The following is a 22,514-nucleotide window of genomic DNA, read 5'->3' as shown; positions in this document are numbered from 1 at the left end:
CCACTGGTCACTGGCCTCCATGCAGAATATGACCCATTTACAACTACTCTTTGCTTTCTGTGGGCAAGCCAGTTCTGGATCCACATAGCAATGTCCCTTTGGATCCCGTGCCTCCTTACTTTCTCAATAAGCCTTGCATGGGGTACCTGATCAAATGCCTTGCTAAATTCCATATACACTACATCTACTGCTCTACCTTCATCAATGTGTTTAGTCACATCCTCAAAAAATTCAATCAGGCTCATAAGGAATGAACTACCTTTGACAAAGCCATGCTGACTACTCCTAATCATATTATGCCTCTCCAAATGTTCATAAATCCTGCCTCTCAGGATCTTTTCCATCAAATTACCAACCACTGAAGAAAGACTCACTAGCCTTTAATTTCCTGGAATATCTCTACTCCATTTCTTGATTAAGGGAACAACATCCACAACCCTCCAATCCTCTGGAACCTCTCCCATCCTCATTGATGATGCAAAGATCATTGCCAGAGGCTCAGCAATTTCCTCCCTCGCCTCCCACAGTAGCCTGGGGTACTGTATTCACCCCCATAGAAGTTATCATATTTTAATGTTTTACAAAATTGAATCACAGTGGACTTAATTTGGATTTTTTGACACTGATCAACAGAAAAAGACACTTTTCACACCAAAGTGAAAACAGATCTCTACAAGGTTATCTAAATTAATTAGAAATATAAAATGACAAAATAATTCATTGCTTAAATATTCACCCCCTTCAAGTCAGTATTTAGTAGATGCGCCTTTGGTAGCAAGAACAGCTCGAGTCTGTGTAGATAGGTCTCCGTCAACTTTGCACATCTGAACACTGCAATTCTTCCCCATTCTTCTTTACAAAACTGCTCGAGCTCTGTCAGATTGCATGGGGATTGTGCGTGAACAGCCCTTTTCAAGTCCAGCCACAAATTCTCAACTGGATTGAGGTCTGGACTCTGAGTCGGCCTTACCATGATATTAATTTTGGTGTTGGTAAAACCCATTCCTGTGTAGCTTTGACTTTTTGTTTAGGGTCATGGACTTACTGGAAAATAAATCTCCCAAATTGCTGTTCTCTTTCAGACTGCACCAGGTTTTCCCTCTGTTTTGCTGCACTCATTTTACCCTCTACCTTCACAGGACCCTGCTGCAGTGAAACATCCCCACAGCATGATGCAGCCACCAGCATGCTTCACGGTAGGGATGGTGTGTTTGTGATGTTGTGCAGTGTTTGGCTTACACCAAACACAACATTTAGTATTACGGCCAAAATGGTCAATTTTGGTTTCATCAGACCGTAGAACCTCCTTCCAGCTGACTTCAGAGTCTCCCAACATGCCTTCTAGCAAACTCTAGCTGAGATTTCATGTGACTTTTTTCAAATGGGTCTCTCTTTGCCACTCTCCCAAAAAGCTGCAAGTGGTAAAGCACCCAGGCAACAGTTGTTGTATGTGCAGACTCTCCCATCTCAGCCACTGAAGATAGTAACTCCTCCAGAGTTTTCGTAGGTCTCCTGGTGGCCTCCTCACTAGTCCCCTTCTTGCACGGTCACTCAGTTCTTGAGGACAGCCTGCTCAAGTCAGATTTACAGCTGTGCCATATTCTTTCCATTTCTTGATGATTGATTTAACTGTACTCCAGGGGATATTCAGCAACCTGGAAATTTTCTTGTATCCATCTCCTGGCTTGTGCTTTTCAATAATCTTTTTGCAGGGTTGCTTGGAGTGTTCTTTTATCTTCGTGGTGTGTTTTTGCTCGGATTCTGACTCACCAGCAGTTGGACCTTCCAGATACTGGTGTATTTTTACTACAATCAATTGAAACACCATGACTGCACATGGTGATCTCCATTTATCTAATTGTGTGACTTCTAAATCCAATTGGCTGCATCAGTGATAACTTAGTGTGTCATAATGAAGGGGGTGAATACTTATGCAATCAACAGGAATTCTGCAGATGCTGGAAATTCAAGCAACACACATCAAAGTTGCTGGTGAACGCAGCAGGCCAGGCAGCATCTCTAGGAAGAGGTGCAGTCGACGTTTCGGGCTGAGACCCTTCGTCAGGACTAACTGAAGAAAGAGCTAGTCAGAGATTTGAAAGTAGGAGGGGGAGGGGGAGATCCAAAATGATAGGAGAAGACAGGAGGGGGAGGGGTGGAGCCAAGAGCTGGACAGGTGATTGGCAAAAGGGATATGAGAGGATCATGGGACAGGAGGCCCAGGGAGAAGGAAAGGGGGAGAGAGGGAAAAAACCCAGAGGATGGGCAAGGGGTATAGTGAGAGGGACAGAAGGAGAAAAAAGAGAGAGAAAAAAAATGTGTGTATATAAATAAATAACGGATGGGGTACGAGGGGGAGGTGGAGCACTAGCAGAAGTTAGAGAAGTCAATGTTCGTGCCATCAGGTTGGCGGCTACCCAGACGGACTATAAGGTGTTCCAGGTGAGGCGACACTTCACCTGTGAGTCGGCTGGGGTGATATACTGCATCCGGTGCTCCCGATGTGGCTTTCTATATATTGGCGAGACCCGACGCAGACTGGGAGATCGTTTCGCTGAACACCTACGCTCTGTCCGCCAGAGAAAGCAGGATCTCCCAGTGGCCACACATTTTAATTCCACATCCCATTCCCATTCTGATATGTCTATCCACGGCCTCCTCTACTGTAAAGATGAAGCCACACTCAGGTTGGAGGAACAACACCTTACATTCCGTCTGGGTAGCCTCCAACCTGATGGCACGAACATTGACTTCTCTAACTTCTGCTAATGCTCCACCTCCCCCTCGTACCCCATCCGTTATTTATTTATATACACACATTTTTTTTTCTCTCTCTCCTTTTTCTCCTTCTGTCCCTCTCACTATACCCCTTGCCCATCCTCTGGGTTTTTTCCCTCTCTCCCCCTTTCCTTCTCCCTGGGCCTCCTGTCCCATGATCCTCTCATATCCCTTTTGCCAATCACCTGTCCAGCTTTTGGCTCTATCCCTCCCCCTCCTGTCTTCTCCTATCATTTTGGATCTCCCCCTCCCCCTCCAACTTTCAAATCTCTTACTAGCTCTTCCCTCAGTTAGTCCTGACGAAGGGTCTCAGCCCAAAACGTCGACTGTACCTCTTCCTAGAGATGCTGCCTGGCCTGCTGCGTTCACCAGCAACTTTGATGTGTGTTACTTATGCAATCAATTATTTTGTGTTTTATATTTGTATTTAATTTAGATCACTTTGTAGAGATTTGTCTTCATAGAGTCTTTTCTGTTGATCAGTGTCAAAAAAAAACAAATTAAATCCACTGTATTTCAACATTGTAAAACAATAAAACATGAAACCTTCCGGTGGGGTGGGGGGGGGGGTTCGGGTGTATACTTTTGATAGGCGCAGTACAGACAGTCAGATGACAATAAACTGGAACTTGATTATTACTGTCATGTGTAACGAGTCGGAGTGAAGAACTTTGCTTGCCTGCCATCCAGATGGATCATGTCATATGCAAGTGATTAGAGGTAGGGAGACAAAAACAGAATGTAGAATTAACCTGCAACATTAACTCTTTCCAAAAGATAAAGAAATGCTTTACTTGTCAAATGGACATCAAAACATGCAGTGAAATGTGTCGTTTAGCATCAAATCTAACCAGTGAGGATTGTGCTGGGCAGCCTGCAAGTATCACCATGCATCTGGCGTCAACATAGCGTGCCCACAACCCACTAAACTAACCTGTACATTTTTTAGAATGTGGGAAGAAACCTGGTGCACCCAGAGGACTGTATTTGTCACATGACCACAAACAACGAAGCGTACAGTGAAATGCGTTATTTGTATCAACGACCGACGCACACTGAGACTGAGCTAGGGACAACCTGCAAGTGTCCCCACATGTGTGACACCAAGGCAGCATGTCCACAGTTTACTAATTCTAATCTGGAAGTCTTTGGAATGTGGGAGGAGCTGGAGCTCCCAGAGGAAACCCATGCTGTTGTGAGAAGAACGTGCAAACTCCTTACGGACAGTAGTGGGAAGCTAATCCCAGTCTGGCACTGTAAAGCGCTGTGCTAACCTCACTGCTCTGGTTTGCAATCCACCATTAGTGCGTGTTCCCAAAGTTTTGGAAGTCGATTGGTTGAAGATGGTTAGAAAGGAGTACGGGACTTGTAGAGGTCTGCGCTTTTACCATCTCCAGATATGATTTCAGGGACACAAGGGAGACTTTAGACACTGGAAATCCAAAGCAACAGACACTAAATGCGCTCCCGTCCCCTCCCCCAGCTGCCTATCACCTCCCTCATGGTTCCACCTCCTTCTACTACCCATTGTGTTTTCCCCTATTCCTTCTTCACCTTTCCTGCCTATCCCCTCCCTGACTCCCTTCCCCCACTCCTTTATCTTTCCCCTTACTGGTTTTTCACCTGGAACCTACCAGTCTTCTCTTTCCCACCCTCCCCCCACCTTCTTTACAGGGCCTCTGCCCCTTCCCCCTTCAGTCCTGACGAAGGGTTCCGGCCCGAAACGTTGACTGATCGTTTCCACGGATGCTGCCCGACCTGCTGAGTTCCTCCAGCGTGTTGTGAGTGTTACTAAATGCTGGAGGAAGTCAGTGTTGGGCAGCATCTATGGAGGGGAATGAGCATTCAATGTTTCAGGCCAACTCCTTCATCACAGCCACGATGATGATTTCAGATGTGTAGTTAGAACATCGAACATAGAATAGTGCAGCACAAAACAGGCCCTTCGACTCATTTTCGACCTTTTTGCCTACTTCAAGGTCAATCTAACCCTTCCCTCTCACACAGCCCTCCATTTTTCTGTCATCCATGAGTCTATCTAAGAGTCTCTTAAATGTACTTAATGTATCTACCTCTACCAATCTCTGTGAAAATAAAAACTACCTCCGAAACCCCCCTCCCCTTTCATATTAGCCATTTTTGCCCTGGGAAAAAGACAAAGAGAGCCTAACGGAAGGCCCATCACCAGTGCTCTGCATTATTCACAGTGCGGCTTAACAACGAGAGAAGTTGCCCCAGAATTTATCACTTCATTCATCTAGGTAACTCTCCAATGTGCCTGGTGGTAAATGAGTCCCAGGTAGGGAATAAGAGTTCTTGTCTCTCACCCAGCACTTCCGCAAGACAGAACAGTAGCACACCGGGTAGAGACACTGCCTCGCTACTCCAGAGACCCGGGTCCGATCCGGACCTCTGACCCTGCCTGCGTGTAGTTTGCATGTTCTCCCTGGAGCTGTGCTGGTTTCCTCCCACATCCACCTGAGGCTGGAACTGTAGGCCATGGGTTAAGGGTGAAAGGTGAAATGCTTAAGGTGATAAGTGTGTGCAACGAGGCACCAGTGGAAGTGGCGGATGCGGGCTTGATTTCGACGCTTAAGTGAAGTTTGGACAGGTATGTGGATGACAGGACTATGAAGGGCTACGAAGGGGTACAGTCCCAGTAAGGGTCGAAAGGACTGGGCAGAATAATAGTTCACCACTGACTAGGTGGGTCAAAGGTCTATGGCTGTACTGGTGTGCTCTATGATTCTAAAGATGCTCAGCCGGTGTGGTAATTGCATGTTGTAAATTGTCCCTCGTGTGAGAGAGTAGAATCAAGGTGCTTGTGGGGTGGGTGGTGGGGGGAGTTGATCTGTCATTCCTTCTAGGCCTCCGAACTTCCTCTTCTTACTGGAGTCTCTCAGTTATATAAGGTGCACGGCAAGGATGGAGTGACAGATCAGCCCATCCCTTAACTTCCTTCCGATCTTTCATCTTTAAATTCTTCTAACCTTCTTCTCGAGGGCAGTAGAGAGGAGAGAGCACAGCCTGCCATGGCGGGGGCCCCCGATGACGGGTGCTGCTTTCTTGTGGCAGTGCGAGAAACACATTTACAAGAAAGCATCTTGCAGAGATGCAAGGTGCTACAGTCCAAAGCAACACGCAATATGCTGGAGGAACTCAGCAGCTCAAGCAACAATTGCAGGGGGAATGCAGAGCTTTAAACCTAAACGTCAACAATTCCTCTCTCACCCCCTCAAACCTCCCCAGAGATGGTGAGTTTCTCCAGCGGATTGTTTTTTGGATATTTCCAAGTGTCATCCAACCATTAACACAGCATTTATAACAATGCTCCTTCAATAGCTGTGGATTAAGATAAAAACTAAGATTTGCATTATTTGTCACATATACATCGAACCAGCAAAACTTACAGTGAAATGCATCATTTGCATCAACAACCTGCACAGTCTGAATATGTGCTAAGCACAGCCTGCAAATGTTGCCAACGTAGTACACACTCAACTTACCAGTCCTACCCCATATGTATTTGGAATGTGGGAGGAAACCCACGCAGTCACAGGAGAACGTATGAACTCCTTACAGATGGGGGGGGGGGAGAGAGAGAGAGAGCAGGAGAGAGGGGGGTGAGAAAGGGGGGAAACCACTCAGATGTCAGATTTATTTATGATATATACACTGAAATACACAGTGACTTCTGGTAAGGTGGCGATGCATTTAGTCACAGTCCTTATGCCACGACACCATCTGTGGCAGCCACCCGGGGGGAAGGTGCTGGAGGGGGTGTGAGAGAAAGGCGGGCATACTGGCATACTGGAATCTGTGTTTGGTTCAGGACTGGACCCCGCACCAACTGGACCTGTTGGTGCTGCTCTCCAGTGGAGGACAAGCTGGATTGCCTTTGTATAAGGCTGAGCCAGTGTGAGATGGGGAACTGCTATGTGCTCGTTCATGCAGAAACATGGCTCCAGGACAACATCCCATGCACCATCAATCTTCAAGCCATGCCTCTCAAGGACTTGTGCTAATATTATTATGTGACTGTATATGCTGCTGTAACTATACATGCTGTGTGTGACTGTACGCACTGTGTTTTGCACCTTTGTCCTGGAGGGACACTGTTTGGTTTAGCTGTAGACACGTGCATGGTTGAATGACAATTAAACGTGAACTTGAAGTTGAAATACATCATAAAAACAAGAGATTCTGCAGATGCTGGAAGTCCAGAGAACCACTTGTGTACATGATTTTCTGCTCTACTGTGACATCTCTTCAAAGTATGCTTACCCTGAAGAAGGCATCTTCTCTTAGATGGCAGTTCGGTGAGACCCCTTCTCTCTGCTCCCCCTCTGCGATCTCTGCTGCCCTCCGACTCTTCAACCTTGTGCTCATCTACACTGGCTCACCTTCCATCTTGTGCTCCTTTACCCCCCCCCCACCTTCTTTCCCCCGTCCTTTCCAGTCCTGATGAAGGGTCTCGACCCCAAATGCCAACTCTTTACTTCTTTTCCTTGATGCTGCCTGACCTGCTGAGCTCCTCAGCATTTTGTGTGGAACTTGCCATTTGTGTCAGTGACCAACACAGCTTACGGGTGTGGTGGGGGCGGGGGGGGGAGCAGCCGGTGAGCGTCGCCACACGTTCTGGTGCCAACACAGCACGCAACACGGAACAGAACAAAACAACAGCAAAACAAGCTCTGTTCCACATACACAACCCTCTAACCCCAGGTCCCACCGTTTTCTTTGGCCTCCGGCCTCCAGCAGACTTATAGCTTTGTGGACTCGCAGAAATTCGCAGACCCAGGCTTCGGTCATCCAGTTTCAACTTTTGCCCCTCCGATCTGGACTTCTGACTGACCTTCAGTTTCGATCTTCGGTATCAACCCAGGACTCACGGATGACAAATGAGGACCCGAACTGTAACTCCTTCTGTCCTTGACACCCCTCCCAATCGCTTTAACTCTTTCAATTATATCCTTAAGCTACTCCTGAATTAAAAAGGGTAAGGATTGGCTTTATTTGTGACATGTACATCAAAACATACTATGAAAGGCGTCGTTTGCTTCAATGACCAACACAGACCAAGGACGTGCTGGGGGCAGCCCACAAGTGCGACTAGACTCCCAGAGCCAAGACAGCATGCCGACAATTTATTAACCCTAACCTGAACGTCGCTGGTATGTCAGAGAAACCGGAATACTTGGAGGAAACCCACATGGTTACATACAAAATCCTTACAGATGGTGGCTAGAATTGAACCCCGATCACTGCTGACATTAAAGTGTTACATTGACCACTGTGCTACCGTGGCGCCCACATTGTCCCAAAACTGATCACCTTTGGCCCTGCTCACTGCGGAACTTCCGGAACGCAAGATATTGCTGACAAAACTCGCTGTCTGCTCTGTGCCCTTCACTCTGGGGACGCTAGAGAGGCTGGAAGGTAGTCAGTGAATAATCCGGCAACTGTTGACACCAGAGCAATGAATGCAGTTCCCAGTTTAAAAAAAACAAGCCCACACAGTCTTGAACCCGATACACCAAGAGCAACTGGGACGTAGACAACACTGTTCCCACCTTCACCAGAGGGACGGCAACAAGTTACCACTACAAAATGACAGATGACAACAATAGTTCCGTCAAAGCTTGAACACAGTCCTTGGGATATAATGCTTTCTGACTGAGCCTGGGGATATCAGGACACTAACTCCGGGCATAAGCACACACCGGCCCAGAGGGGCGACCCTGTGCCAACTCCAGTCTGTGTGTTAGGTCCACATTGATCCCGGGGGTGACCCTGCCAGTCTGACACTGACCCTGAGGGGTGACCACACATTGACCATGGCATTAACCCAACACTGACCCTGGGGTGACTTCACTCTAGCACTTGGAGTGACCCTGGGAGCCTGATACTAATCCTGAGTTAACCCCACACCAAGACCAAGAGTAAAACCACACCAGTCCCTGGGGTGACCCGGCCGGTTTGACACCGACTGCGGGGTTAATAAGGCTAGACTGACACAGGGTGTGACCTTGGGAGCTGAAACTGATCCTGAAGTGACCACAAATTGACTGCAGGGTTGACCCCACAATGACCCTGGGGTGACCCTACACTGATCCCAGGGATGATCACAGGAACCTGAGACTGACCCTTGAGTGACCACAAATTGACCGTTGGCCCTATGCTAACCCTTAGGGGTGTGGTGAATCCCATACTAACGGGGGGGGGGGTTGACCCCATACCAATTTCTGGGGTGACCCCAGACTGACCTGGGGGAGGTTGGTTGACCCCATGAAAATCTCTGGGGTGACCCCACACTGACCCGGGAGGGGGGGGGTGGCTGACCCCATACCGAATCTCTGGAGTGACCCCGCACTGACCCTGGGAGGTGGCTGACCCCATACCGAATCTCTGGGGTGACCCCACACTGACCCTGGAGGGTGGTCGACCCCATACCAATCTCTGGGGTGACCCCACACTGATCCTGGGGGGGGGGGTTAACCCCATACCAAATCTCTGAGGTGACTCCACACTAAGTACCAAGCCAGAGTTTGATCGTCACCTCTCCTCCGCGGGGTTTGACGTTCCTCCCTCCGGACAACCGCGACCTCGGGAGCGGGAGCCGGCGACAGGACATCAAACCGCGAGGAGGAACAGGCTATTCGGCCAGCTGGGCGCCTGCTCCCCTACCCTCTCGCCACAACCCCCAGTACCTCGGCTGGCTCAGGGTCGTCGGTCTCAGCCACGCGAGGAGCCGGCCGGCCTCCGAAGCTTTCTCCTGCGAGGAATTCCCGAGACTCACAGGAGGCGATACCCTCCCTCACCACAAATTGACCGTTGGCCCTACGCTAACCCTTGGGGGGGGGGTGGATCCCATACTAACCCTGGGGGCTATCAGGAGGCCATGCCCTCTGGTCCCCCGAGGTGGAACACATCCTCCCAGCATTTTAACCGTGCCAAGCCCTTTAAGAAGAGTGTGCGGTGTTGATGTGTGCGGCAAGGGGTGTTTATCGCTGCTGGAGACGGCAAGTTGCAAATGACCGTGTGATGCACAAGTTCGAAAGAGCACGCCAAGCCCGTGTCAGACCACCAGACAAGTCTTTATAGCCGTGGAACAGATAAGGGTCACTCAATTTCGACACCTCTGCGAGATATCTTCACGGAGAAACGTTGTCGCCAACTCTATGTATGCAGTTAACCATAGCACAGGAAACTTAGCACATTTCATATCCTCCTCGTTTTCAGTACAACAAAACAGTGCACATACATTGCAAGCTAATGAAAGTCTCCATGGCCTTCAGTTCCACAACCTCGTGAAAAATACACACTTAAGAAAATTAAAATCCTGTTTCTTCCGACACAGAACTGTCAAGCACGCGGCGAGCGCAGGACTACAGTCTGTTGAACTAGCTTTAAAGATAGGCATTATAAAACACACTTTACACCGAGACACACTGTAAATGAACAAGCCGGTCTCGCAATTTTTTTTTAAATGACGTGAAAATCAATCCATTCTGTTACCTTTAAAGTTCCATAAAGTGGCAGTTTCTGTAGCCCCGTGGACCGGTAGCACTTTTGGAGACTCCAGTTATAACCCCAAGACTTGGATGTTTTCTGTGGAGAGGTGAAGTGACAAGGTCTGTTACGGGTTTCGGCAAACCTCTTTAATCTTTAATCACTCAGCGGCATCCTGGAAAATCCCATTGTCCGGTTTCTGAGGTCACCCGCTGGAAAAGAGCAGCGTCTCTCAGCCGCCATCAATCAAGGGCCAGGCACTAAACTGGGGAGTGTGTATGTGTGTGTGTGCGCGCCCGGAGAGTACTGATGCAAGTTTGTCAGCAGAGAAAATACCCAGCGATGATGCACATCCATGCACAGAAATAGCTACAGGGGCCCCGCCGAGGGAGGATCCGACAAGCGACCGGGCCGCTGGCATCGCCGCCCAGGCACCGAGATCGAGTCAGGGCGGGGGGGCGGTAACCAGTGTCAACACTCGGGCGGGGAAGAATGGATGTGTTTACAGTTAAATTGGTCAGTGATTATGAATGTCTGGGGACTCGGCACTGGCACAGGCTCAGCCAAGGACACCATTCACGACGCTTGGAAACAGCATTTATTCAGCACACAAAATGTATGATATTCTGTGAATGAAATTCTGTATTAGAGTATTTATACCGGGAGCACAAACTCTAGGTGCAGAGAGACATCTGTAAAACCTGTCTGTACTCTTCCCCTCTCTGCCTTTTCCTCTCTCCCCTTCTCTTCCCCCCTTTTCCCTTTCTCTTTCACCTCTTTCTCCTTTCCCCTCACTTCTCTCCCTCCCTTCCCTCCTCCATCTACCTTTTTTAAAAATCTGTGACATTCGCGCTTTCCATTTCCTAGGCATCACCAAGTGTATCTCTTTCTCCTTCCTTTTGTTCTCTGCTTCTCTCTCTCCCCCCCCTTTTCCTCCCACATTTTCATCCTTCCCTCTCCCACTGATATCTGTTTCCAGAATTACCGCCCTTTACCCACGTGCTTTCGTCTTCCCTATTTCCCATCCCGTCTCCTTCACTTTCTGCCCTCCTGTTTCCGCTCCGTCCTGCCTCCACTTCTCCTTTTCACTCCAACCCTCCTAGCTCCCTCATCCCACCTCCCTCTTTATCATTTCCTCATTTATACCTGCCTGTCTCCCCTCTCTCTTTTCCCTCATTTTATCCCATCTTTTCTACTCCCTCCTTCCTTCTCTCTCTCTCTCTCTCTCTCTCGACCCACACTCAGCTTCTTCCCCTCTGTCATCAGATTTCTGAATGGACAATGGATCCAAGTACACTACCTCACTATTTCTTTTTGCATTACTTATTGATATCTTTATTATGTATTACGGCAAAACAACAAATTTCACAACATGTCAGTGATATTAAACCTGATTCTGATTCTCTCTCTAATCCTTCCCTATTCCTCATCACCGTCTCTCTATATCCTTCTTTCTTTCATTTCCACATCCACCTCTCCCTCTTCCCGTCCCTATAGCCTGCCTCCCACCTCTGCTCTTTGCATCTCCCCTTCCATCTCTCTACCCTTCTATTTCTCCCTGCTTTGACATTTCTCGCTCTACACCGCCTCTCACCTCCTCCATCCTGCTCTCTCTCTCCTTCTCCCCAGATCCCCAGGAGACAGCTCCCTTCCCCCTCCTACTTGCGCCTTACACCTGCCGCCTGACATCCCCAGCGGCTGCACAGGTAGGCACCTTGCACTCCGCATTTGGCATGGGACGGGGAGGCCAGGAAGTGAAGTGTGGTGACTCAGCAGAGACAGGGAGACGCCGCACCCAGCAAAACACAAGAGTTCTCACCCCACCCACCCCCTCCCCCTGTCAGCTGCCGAGGTGGATCCCACAGAGGTGATGTCACAGGTTGAAATCCATTAATTCTGGCGTGGGTCAGTCAGTGTGAAGTCAGAGTCAAGTCAGAGTCACAAAACACAGCCTCGATTCAAATGAAATCTCCAACATCGTTGTGTATCAGAACGTGTTTGATCAGGTGTTCACTGCCTTAGGATCAGTGGCAGAAACAGCCCATTCAGCTACATGCCACCATTCATCATGAACACAAGTAACAGGGATGGCAGCAGGCCCTTCAGTCCATCGATTCAATTCAACTGAAGTTTAACCATACATCAACATAGCCAAACGAAACGGTGTCACTATGGGGCCAAGGTGCAAAGACACATTACCACCAGTCAGAGTCCCTCCGCCCTCCGCCAACCCCCTCCCCACCCCACGATGCCGCAGCTCGCGTACACAAATCAACAAACCCACAAAGAATATCACAGTAACACAGAACATGCATGTGTATATAGAGTCCAGACCCCTCAGCCCCATATCATCTGCCAAATGGCCCCCGACACCCGCTGGGTGACACCGTGGCTTTGAGGCCCAAGTCAGTGCTGATCAGCAACAACCCATTTGTACTCATCCTCCACAGAATACATACACACATGTACTAATACACACTCACACATCCAAACAAATTTACACACATGCACACAGAGTACACACACGCAGTAACACATGCACACACAGAGTCTCAGAGTCTCTCTCCCTCTCCCTCATGCACACAGGGTACCTAATATGAATCAGCCATGATCGAATGGTGTAGCAGGCTCAATGGGGCGAATGTCCTTCACACACACACACACACACAGAGCAACCCAAGTGAACACACTCCACCATCTATTTACATTTTATTTTACCCATTTGCCACTGATGCTCACCACTAAAATCAAGGCGAGATTTTAGCAGGGCACCGTCTATGCCACCCCGAGCTACCTGCCAACCTAGTCATCATATGGGAGCCCAAGCACGGGAGGATGAACCCTGGGCGCCGTCCCTAGACTATGGTCAACACGCTCCTAGAAGACAGCGGCGCGGCTAATGTAGATGAACTGAACACACTGATGAGGGAGAGGGAGAAGTGGAGAGTCCATCATCGTGTCCGACACCGGCCCCCTAGGCCTGAGTCGACATAACAGTAGTGCCCATCAATTCTGACTGAGTTCTTCGGAGAGATCAGGACCGAGTTATCGGGGGAGATTGGGCAGGAGAGGACACGTTACTTCTTGGGCCATTGGCAAATGAGAGGCAATCTCAAAGAAGTGGGTAATATCATAAACACAAAATACTCTGCAGATGCTGGGGTCAAAGCAACATTCACAACACGCTGCAGGAACTCGGCAGGTCAGGCAGCATCCATGGAAATGATCAGTCAACGTTTCAGGCCGAAACGTTAACTGATCGTTTCCACGGATGCTGCCCAACCTGCTGAGTTCCTCCAGCATGTTGCGAGTGCTGATGGATAATATCATGAGAGGCATGGAGAAGGTGAGTGCTCTCAGTCTGTTTCTCAGGGTTGGGGAATTTAGAACAAGACAGCAGAAGTTTAAAAGGAGAGTGGAGAGATTTAATAGGAACCTGATGAGGGGCATTTTTTTTTACATAAAAGGCATTATTTATGTGGAACCAGCAGCCAAGGAAGTGGTTGAGGCTGGTAGAAAAGGCAGTTGGACAGGTGCATGGATTGGGAGGGTTGGTTACAGGACAAATGCAGGCAAATGGGACTTGCTTTGACGGGATATCTGGATTCAGCATGGACTAGTTGGGCTGAAGGGCCTGTTTAGAGCCGTAGAGTCATGGAACACTACAAACACCCAATCAGGCACTTCAGCCTATCTCTTCTGCACAGTCCCCTCAACCCGCACTCGGCCATAGCCTCCCATACCTTTCCCATCCATGTACTTATTCAACCTTCTCTTTAATGTTGCAATCAAACCCGCATCCACCACTTCCTCTGGCAGCTCATTCTACACTCACACCATCCACAGAAGGAAGATGTTCTCCCTCAGGTTCCCGTTAAATATTTTACCTTCCACCCTTAACCCATCACCTCTGGTCCTACCTTATTTAACCTCAGTGGAAAAAGCCTGTTTGCATTTACCCTATCTGTACCCCTCATAATTTTGTATACAGTGGCATGCAAAAAGTTTGGGCACCCCGGTCAAAATTTCTGTTACTGTGAATAGCGAAGCGTGTAAAAGATGAACTGATTTCCAAAAGGCATAAAGTTAAAGATGACACATTTCTCTAATATTTTAAGCAAGAAAACTTTTTTTATTTCCATCTTTTACAGTTCCAAAATAACAAAAAAGGAAAAGGGCCTGAAGCAAAAGTTTGGGCACCCTGCATGGCAGTACTTAGTAACATCCCCTTTGGCAAGTATCACAGCTTAGCCAGAAGAGTCTTTCAATTCTTGTTTGGGGGATTTTTGCCCATTCTTCCTTGCAAAAGGCTTCTAGTTCTGTGAGATTCTCGGGCCGTCTTGCATGCACTGCTCTTTTGAGGTCTATCCACAGATTCTCGATGATGTTTAGGTCAGGGGATTGTGAGGGCCATGACTCGCGCCTCTTGAGGTAGTCCATTGTGGATTTTGAGGTGCGTTTAGGTTCATTATCCTGTTGTAGAAGCCATCCTTTTTTCTCCAAACACACCTTTGCTCATTGTTCTATTTTATCTTCATCAGTCAACAGGACTTGTTTCCAAAATGCATCAGTCTTGTTTAGATGTTCCTTTGAACCTTTTGAATAGAACTTCTTGGCCGCAATGAGCAAAGGTATGTTTGGAGAAAAAAGCGTGCAGAATTTCATGAAAGGAACCCCTCTCCAACTGTTAAAAACGGGGGTGGATCGATCATGCTTTGGGCTTGTGTTGCAGCCAGTGGCACGGGGAACATTTACTGGCAGAGGGAAGAATGAAATCAATTAAATACCAGCAAATTCTGGAAGCAAACATCACACCGTCTGTAAAAAAGCCGAAGATGAAAAGAGGATGGCTTCTACAACAGGATAATGAACCTAAACGCACCTCAAAATCCACAATGGACTACCTCAAGACGCACAAGCTGAAGGTTTTGCCATGGCCCTCACAGTCCCCTGACCTAAACATCATTGAGAATCTGTGGATAGACCTCAAAACAGCAGAGCATGCAAGACGGCCCAAGAATCTCACAGAACTGGAAGCCTTTTGCAAGGAAGAATGGGCGAAAATCCCCCAAACAAGAATTGAAAGACTCTCAGCTGGCTACAAAAAGCATTTACAAGCTGTGATACTTGCCAAAGGGGGTGTTACTAAGTACTGACCATGCAGGGTGCCCAAACTTTTGCTTTGGGCCCTTTTTGTTTTTTGTTATTTTGAAACTGTAAAAGATGGAAATAAAAAAGTTTTCTTGCTTAAAATATTAAAGAAATGTGTCATCTTTAACCTTACGCTGTTTGGAAATCAGGTCATCTTTTACTCGCTTAGCTATTCACAGTAACAGAAATTTTGACCAGGGGTGCCCAAACTTTTGCATGCCTCTGTACCTCTATCAAGTCTCACCTCCTAGGGAGTGAAGTCTGAATGAATTCAATCTTTCCCTACACTGCAAGTGTTCCTAAGCTGTATGGCTCTACACCTTCCTCCCAAGATATAGGTACCACAGTAGCGTAGCTGTTAGCGGGATACTATTACAGAGTTCAACTCGGGCACCATCTGCAAGGACTTGGTACGTTCTTCCTGTGAACTGCGTGGGTTTCCTCCGGGTGCTCATGTTTCCTCCTACAGTCCAAAGACGTACCAGTCAGTTGGTTAACTGGTCATTATAAGTTGAGGAATTGCTGGGATGTGCGGCATATTGGGCCAGAAGGGCCTACCTCATGCTGTATCTCAATAAAATAAATAAATAAATATTCCAATCACCTGCAATTCATAGTGGCCGATTAATCTTTCGACCTGCACCCGGAAACCAGAGCACCCAGAACACACAAACTCCACGCAGTCAGCACCAAAGTTCAAGATTAAACTGAGGTCACTGGAGGCTGTGAGGCAGGACCTCTACCAGCCACACTGCTCCTCATCTCCTTCAATGCCTGCTTCCTGCACTCGTCCAAAATCCCTGAACGTTTTAAAATCCACCCATCTATCAACACCTAGAATGAATTCAGTGACTGCGGCTGAGAAGGGCAGGCGCGGAATGCAGGATCTCCAAGGAACCAAACCTCAGTGTCTCCGAGAGGCCAGGGAAGGGCCAGCTAGCTCAGGAGGGGCGGCTGTGTGGATGGTGGGTGGCGCAGACCAAAGGGGTGGGGGCAAGAGTCAGGAGAGCAACGAGCAAGCAGACCAGGGTTCAGGTCTAACATTAGGATGTGCTCTCTCTCTCTCTCTCTCTCACACACACACACACACACACATACACACACACAGGAACACACAGAGGAACACAAATAGACACATCTATACACAGACGCACACACACAGAGTGATACAGAGGGTTCAGCAGAGAGTTCACTTCCTCAATTGTTCACTTTGATTTCAAATTTCAAAATAGTTTTGTCAACCAAAAAATGAGAAAAGCAGAAATGTATGAAAAAGGAAATAGGTCAACCATAGCATTCTTCTTCGTCTCTCTCATACAAACACACACACAGAACACCTCATATACAAAGAAAGGGAAGGGGGAAAGAGAGGGAAAGAAGATGGGGGGTAGAGAGAGAGTGACAGGGAGGGGAGGAATGAGGGAGGGGGACGGGGGAGTGAGGAACGAGGGGGAGGGGGACGGTGGGGTGAGGAACGAGAGGGAGGCAGACAGGATGAGGAACGAGAGGGAGGGGGACGGGGGCTGAGGAACGAGGGGGAGGGGGACGGGGTGAGGAACGAGGGGGAGAGGGAGGGGGTGAGGAACGAGGGGGAGAGGGAGGGGGTGAGGAACGAGAGGGAGAGGGACGGGGAGGAACGAGAGGGAGAGGAACGGGGAGGAACGAGAGGGAGAGGGACGGGGAGGAACGAGAGGGAGAGGGACGGGGGGGAGGAACGAGAGGGAGAGGGACGGGGGAAGAATGAGAGGGAGAGGGAGAGGGAGAGAGACGGGGGGGAGAATGAGAGGGAGAAGGATGGGGTGAGAGGGAGGGGAACGGGGGTGAGAGGGAGGGGTCGAGGAACGAGAGGGAGGGGGAGGGGGGAGGAACGAGAGGGAGAGGGACGGGGGTGATGAACGAGAGGGAGGAGGGTGAGGAACGGGACGGGGTGAGGAACGAGAGGGAGGGGGGTGAGGAACGAGAGGGAGGGGGGTGAGGAACGAGAGGGAGAGGGAGGGGACGGGGGTGAGGAACGAGAGGGAGAGGGACGGGGGTGACGAGAGGGAGAGGGAGCGGTGAACCGGGTGACGAGGGGTGTGGAGGCGGAGAGGAGGTGGAGGGAAGGAGGTGTGGTGGAAGAGGGGTGTGGAGGAGGGAGGGGATAGGAGAAGAGCGAGCGTTGGCGAGAGAGAGAGAGATATAAATACTCTGTCATTTCCCCCACCCCCTGCCTAACAGTAACTGTTTACCCTTTGCTGCCCAGAACAGGCTGACCCTGAGGGTCACTACCGGTCAGTGAACGACTCTCCCCGTGTGTTCTGTGATGACCACAGGAGAGCTTGCGGTTTGCTGTGGAGCACTGATTCTCGTTCTGGGTCGTTACGTAAACTCGTGCTGGGAGACTGACCAGTGCTGACAGATGGTGTCTGTAACACTCCATCCTTAAGCAGGCCACAAGGCCGGGGGGAGGCAGGGGAACGGAGGCAAATTCTATTCCATCTTATTTTACAGACACAGCTGTTTATTACTGTCGTGGAGCAGGGAATGGAGCTGAATAAACCCGCTCATAAAACTCAGTCCGCCCAGAGAGGGGCGCGGGGTTGCCGTTAAGTATAGATGAGCTGGGAAATGGACCGGGAGCTTCATGCACACACAGGCACCAGAGACACACGCACCACGGGTACACGCACATACACACACACTCATACTACGGATATACTCGCACACAAACACTACATAAATACAGTATAATATATATACACACATACACACACACACACTCACTCTATAAATATACCTACACGCATATGCACACCGACACATCCGTGGCCAATTTATTTGGTACCTCTGTATCGAACAAAGCTGGCAGACAAGTTTAAGTAAATCTGAAAGCAATCTTTTAAGTCTGAATCCTGTCTAAAAGACAGGGTAGCGCGGAACTGCGGGCAGCCCCGAACACTGATTGTTAATGAAGCTACAAAGTTCACTGTATTTTCGCATGTATGTGATCAATAAATGATTCTGAATCGGAAATATACTGAGGGCAAAAGTAGGGACCATCGGTGACATTGGCAAATCGGAAATTCAAGTTCAGTTACTGTCATTTCCTGTACACAAATGTAAAGAAGAATGAAACAATTGTTACTTCAGGTCCAATGCAGCAACAAAAAAAAACAGAAGATAACAATAATCATAAAAGACTACAATAAATATAAATACATAAGATGTATTATATAGAGAGATTGATTGTGTGTCCATAAAGTGGCTGTAAATAAGATGACTGATGGGAAATAATAAAGTTAGTGGATGGAAATATTGATCAGCCTTACTGCTTCGGGAAAGTAGTTGCTTCGAGTCTGGTAGTCCGGGCTCTTTTCCCGCACTTTTCTGTATATATGCCCTGTTCTGTATAAATTAATCTCTTTCACCAGCATTCCCAAATGAAACAGGCTGTGTAGTTGAGAGAATTCAGTCAAGGGGCAGGTGTGACTCATGCAGATCTCCATAAATAAAGAGGAGGTACTTGATAACTGGGCAGGCTTAAGGTGGACAAATTCCAAGAGCCAAGTGGGATTTACCCCAGGCTGCTGCTGAAGGGGGAAGGGAAGGGGCTGCCAGGGCTCCCGCTGAGATTTTTGATCCTCTGTTGTGTAAGGTGCCAAAGTAAAAACAGATCCCTGGAAAGTGACCTAAATGAATTACAAATATAAAACACAAAATAATTGATTGCATAAGTATTCACCCTTTTCAAGTCAGTATTTAGTAGATGCACCTTTGGCAGCAATTACAGCCTCAAGTCTGTGTGGATAGGCCTCTATCAGCTTTGCACATCTGGGCACTGTGATTTTTCCCCATTCTTCTTCAAAGAACTGCTCGAGCTCTGTCAGATTGCATGGGGATTGTGCGTGAACAGCCCTTTTCAAGTCCAGGCACAAATTCTCAACTGGATTAAGGTCTGAACCCTTGAGTTGGCCTCACCAAGATATTAATTTTGTTGTTGTTAAAAGCCATTCCTGCGTAGCTTTGGCTTTATGTTTGGGGTCATTGACTTACTGGAAAATAAAATCTCCCAAACTGCTGTTCTCTTTCAGACTGCACCAGGTTTTCCTCCAGGATTTCCCTCTGTTTTGCTGCACTCATTTTACCCTCTACCTTCACAGGACCCTGCTGCAGTGAAACATCCCCACAGCATGATGCAGCCACTAGCATGCTTCACGGTAGGGATGGTGTGTTTATGATGTTGTGCAGTGTTTGGCTTACACCAAACATCGTGTTTAGTCTGATGGCCAAAAAGCCTAATTCTGGCGAAGCACCCGGGCAATGGTTGTTGCATGTGCAGTCTCTCCCATCTCAGCCCCTGAAGCTTGTAACTCCTCCACAGTTGTCATAGGTCACCTGGTGGCCTCTCTCACTAGTCCCCTTCTTGCATAGTCACTCAGTTTTTGAGGACGGCTTGCTCTAGGCAGATTTACAGCTGTGCCATATTTTGTCCATTTCTTGATGATTGACTGTACTCTGGGGATATTGTACTCTGTACTCCAAGAGTTATTCAGTGACTTGGAAATTTTCTTGTATTCATCTCCAGACTTGTGCTTTTCAATAACCATTTTGCAGGGTTGCTTGGAGTGTTCTTTTGTCGTCATGGTGTAGTTTTTTTTCTACAATCAATTAAAGCACCTTGACAGCATGTGGTTGTCTCTATTTAACTAATAATGTGACTTCTAAAAGCAATTGGCTGCATCACTGATGATTTGTTGTGTCAAATTAAAGGGGTGAGTACTTGTGCAAACAGTTATTTTTGTAATTAATTTAAATCACTTTATAGAGATCTGTTTTCACTTTGACGTGAAAGTCTTTTTCTATTGATCAGTGTTAGAAAAGCCAAATTTAATCCACTGTGATTCAATGTTGTAAAACAATAAAACATGAAAACTTCCAAAGGGGTAAATATCTTTTATAGGAACTGTATAAGCTCTACCTCTTCTGGGTATATATATCTGCCATGTCAATGCATTTTGAAGACCCCTCCTACCAACATCAATGAACAAGGATGTCAAATAAAAGACACAATTCCCTTCTGCCTGTGTCTTTTTTCTTTTTCTTCTCTCTCTCCTTCTTTGTCTCTCCCTCCTTCTGTCTCAGTGTCAATGAACAAGGATGTCAAATAAGAGACAGATTTCTGCTGTCTATCTGCTTCTCTCTTTCTCGCATCTCCTCTCACTCCCTTTCTCTGTCTCTTTAAACATTTCTTGCTCTTTCCCCCTTGATTTCTCTCTTCTCCTCTATCTTTTTCTTTCATATTTCTTATAGACAATAGGTGCAGGAGTAGGCCATTCAGCCCTTCAAGCCAGCACCGCCATTCACTGTGATCATGGCTGATCATCCACAATCAGTATCCAGTTCCTGCCTTATCCCCATAACCTTTGATTCCGCTATCTTTAAGAGCTCTATCCATCTCTTTCTTGAAAGCATCCAGAGACTTGGCCTCCACAGCCTTCTGGGGCAGAGCATTCCACATGTCCACCACTCTCTGGGTGAAAAAGTTTTTTCTCAACTCCATTCTAAATGGCCTACTCCTAATCCTTAAACTGTGGCCTCTGATTCTGGACTCACCCATCAGCAGGAACATGCTTCCTGCCTCCAGCGTGTCCAATCCCTTAATAATCTTATATGTTTCAATAAGATCCCCTCTCAGCCTTCTAAATTCCAGAGTATACAAGCCCAGTCGCTCCAGTCTTTCGACATATGACAGTCCTGCCATCCCGGGAATTAACCTTGTGAACTTACACTGCACTCCCTCAATAGCAAGAATGTCCTTCCTCAAATTTGGAGACCAAAACTGCACACAGTACTCCAGGTGTGGTCTCACCAGGGCCCTGTACAGCTGCAGAAGGACCTCTTTGCTCTTATACTCAATTCCCCTTGTTATGAAGGCCAGCATGCCATTAGCTTTCTTCACTGCCTGCTGTACTTGCATGCTTGCTTTCAGTGACTGATGTACAAGAACACCTAGATCTCGTTGTGCTTCCCTTTTTCCTAACTTGACTCCATTTAGATAATAATCTGCCTTCCTGTTCTTACCACCAAAGTATGTTATGAGAGTCAAATTCAAAGCAAGTTTGTTGTCAAAGAACATGCATTTACCACTGAGCGCATGCTATCCTATGATTCATTTTCTTGCAGGCATTTACAGGAAAAATAAAGAAATACAATACAATTTACAAAATGCTATACGTAAACAAATACTGACAAATAACGAAGGTGCGAAAGAAGAAACATCATGCAAATAAAAAAAATAAATAATACTGAGAACGAGTTTCAGAATCATCCATTGTGGAGTCTGTAGGCTGCAGGATCAGTTCAGAATCTCCACCTCCTGCAACCCCTCTGGCAGTGTGTTCCAAATGCCAACAGTTCCCAATGCATTCATTTCAAGAGGACTGGGGTATAAGAGCAAGTGTAATGCTGAGACTTTATAAGGCATTGCTCAGGCCACACCTGGAGTATTGCAAGGAGTTTTGGGCCTCGTATCCATTAGGGACGGTCCAGAGGTGGTTCACAAGAATGATCCCAGAAACGAAAGGGGTTAACATACAAGGAGCATTTTGACGGCTCTGGACCTGTACTCGCAGGAGTATAGAAGAATGAGGGGGGAATCTCCTTGAAACCTACCAAACATTGAAGGGCCTAGATCAAGGGTTCCCAGCCCTTTTTGTTACATGGACCCTTACCACGATAGGCTGAACAGCCTAATTCTGCTCCTATGTGTTATGGTCTTGTGGAAATAGGTGGCCACCAGGAGACTCTAAAATCTCTCCATCATTCTTCACAGGTACACAATTGAAAACATATTTTCTGTTTGGTTTGGCACACTTTGGGTTATATCTGTCTCAGAGGCCGTGAGGAGTACAAATTAGATTTGGGGGAATATTAAATGATCACTTTGTTATAAGATTTCCTAGAAGCGGACTCAGCATTGTCCAAACATGCCTATGCAAGCAGCCCTGTATCCTGCCAGGAAATCTTACAGAGGTGTTCGCGATCTACCCAAAGGCCCTTGCACCCAAAGGCCCTTGCACCCAACGGCTCTCAGT

The 22,514-nt window shown here is 47.7% G+C and overlaps 1 protein-coding gene across 6 annotated transcripts in view; it reads right to left on the bottom strand.

Moving 5' to 3' along the window:
• The window catches only part of hivep2a (HIVEP zinc finger 2a), a 283,035-nt gene that overhangs the window by 169,856 nt on the left and 90,665 nt on the right, over positions 1-22,514 (bottom strand). For 5 of the 6 annotated variants that reach the window (XM_063055449.1, XM_063055451.1, XM_063055450.1 and 2 more), the window contains exon 2: positions 10,297-10,389. The exons of the other annotated variant lie outside the window; for it this stretch is intronic. The gene's annotated coding sequence lies outside the window, so the exon portion shown is untranslated. The remainder of the gene's footprint in view (positions 1-10,296; positions 10,390-22,514) is intronic. 6 annotated transcript variants of the gene reach the window in all.

This window comes from Mobula hypostoma, chromosome 8 (genome assembly GCF_963921235.1).
Source record: "Mobula hypostoma chromosome 8, sMobHyp1.1, whole genome shotgun sequence".
Taxonomy (NCBI): domain Eukaryota; kingdom Metazoa; phylum Chordata; class Chondrichthyes; order Myliobatiformes; family Myliobatidae; genus Mobula; species Mobula hypostoma.
This window is presented reverse-complemented; position numbering and strand designations above follow the sequence as displayed.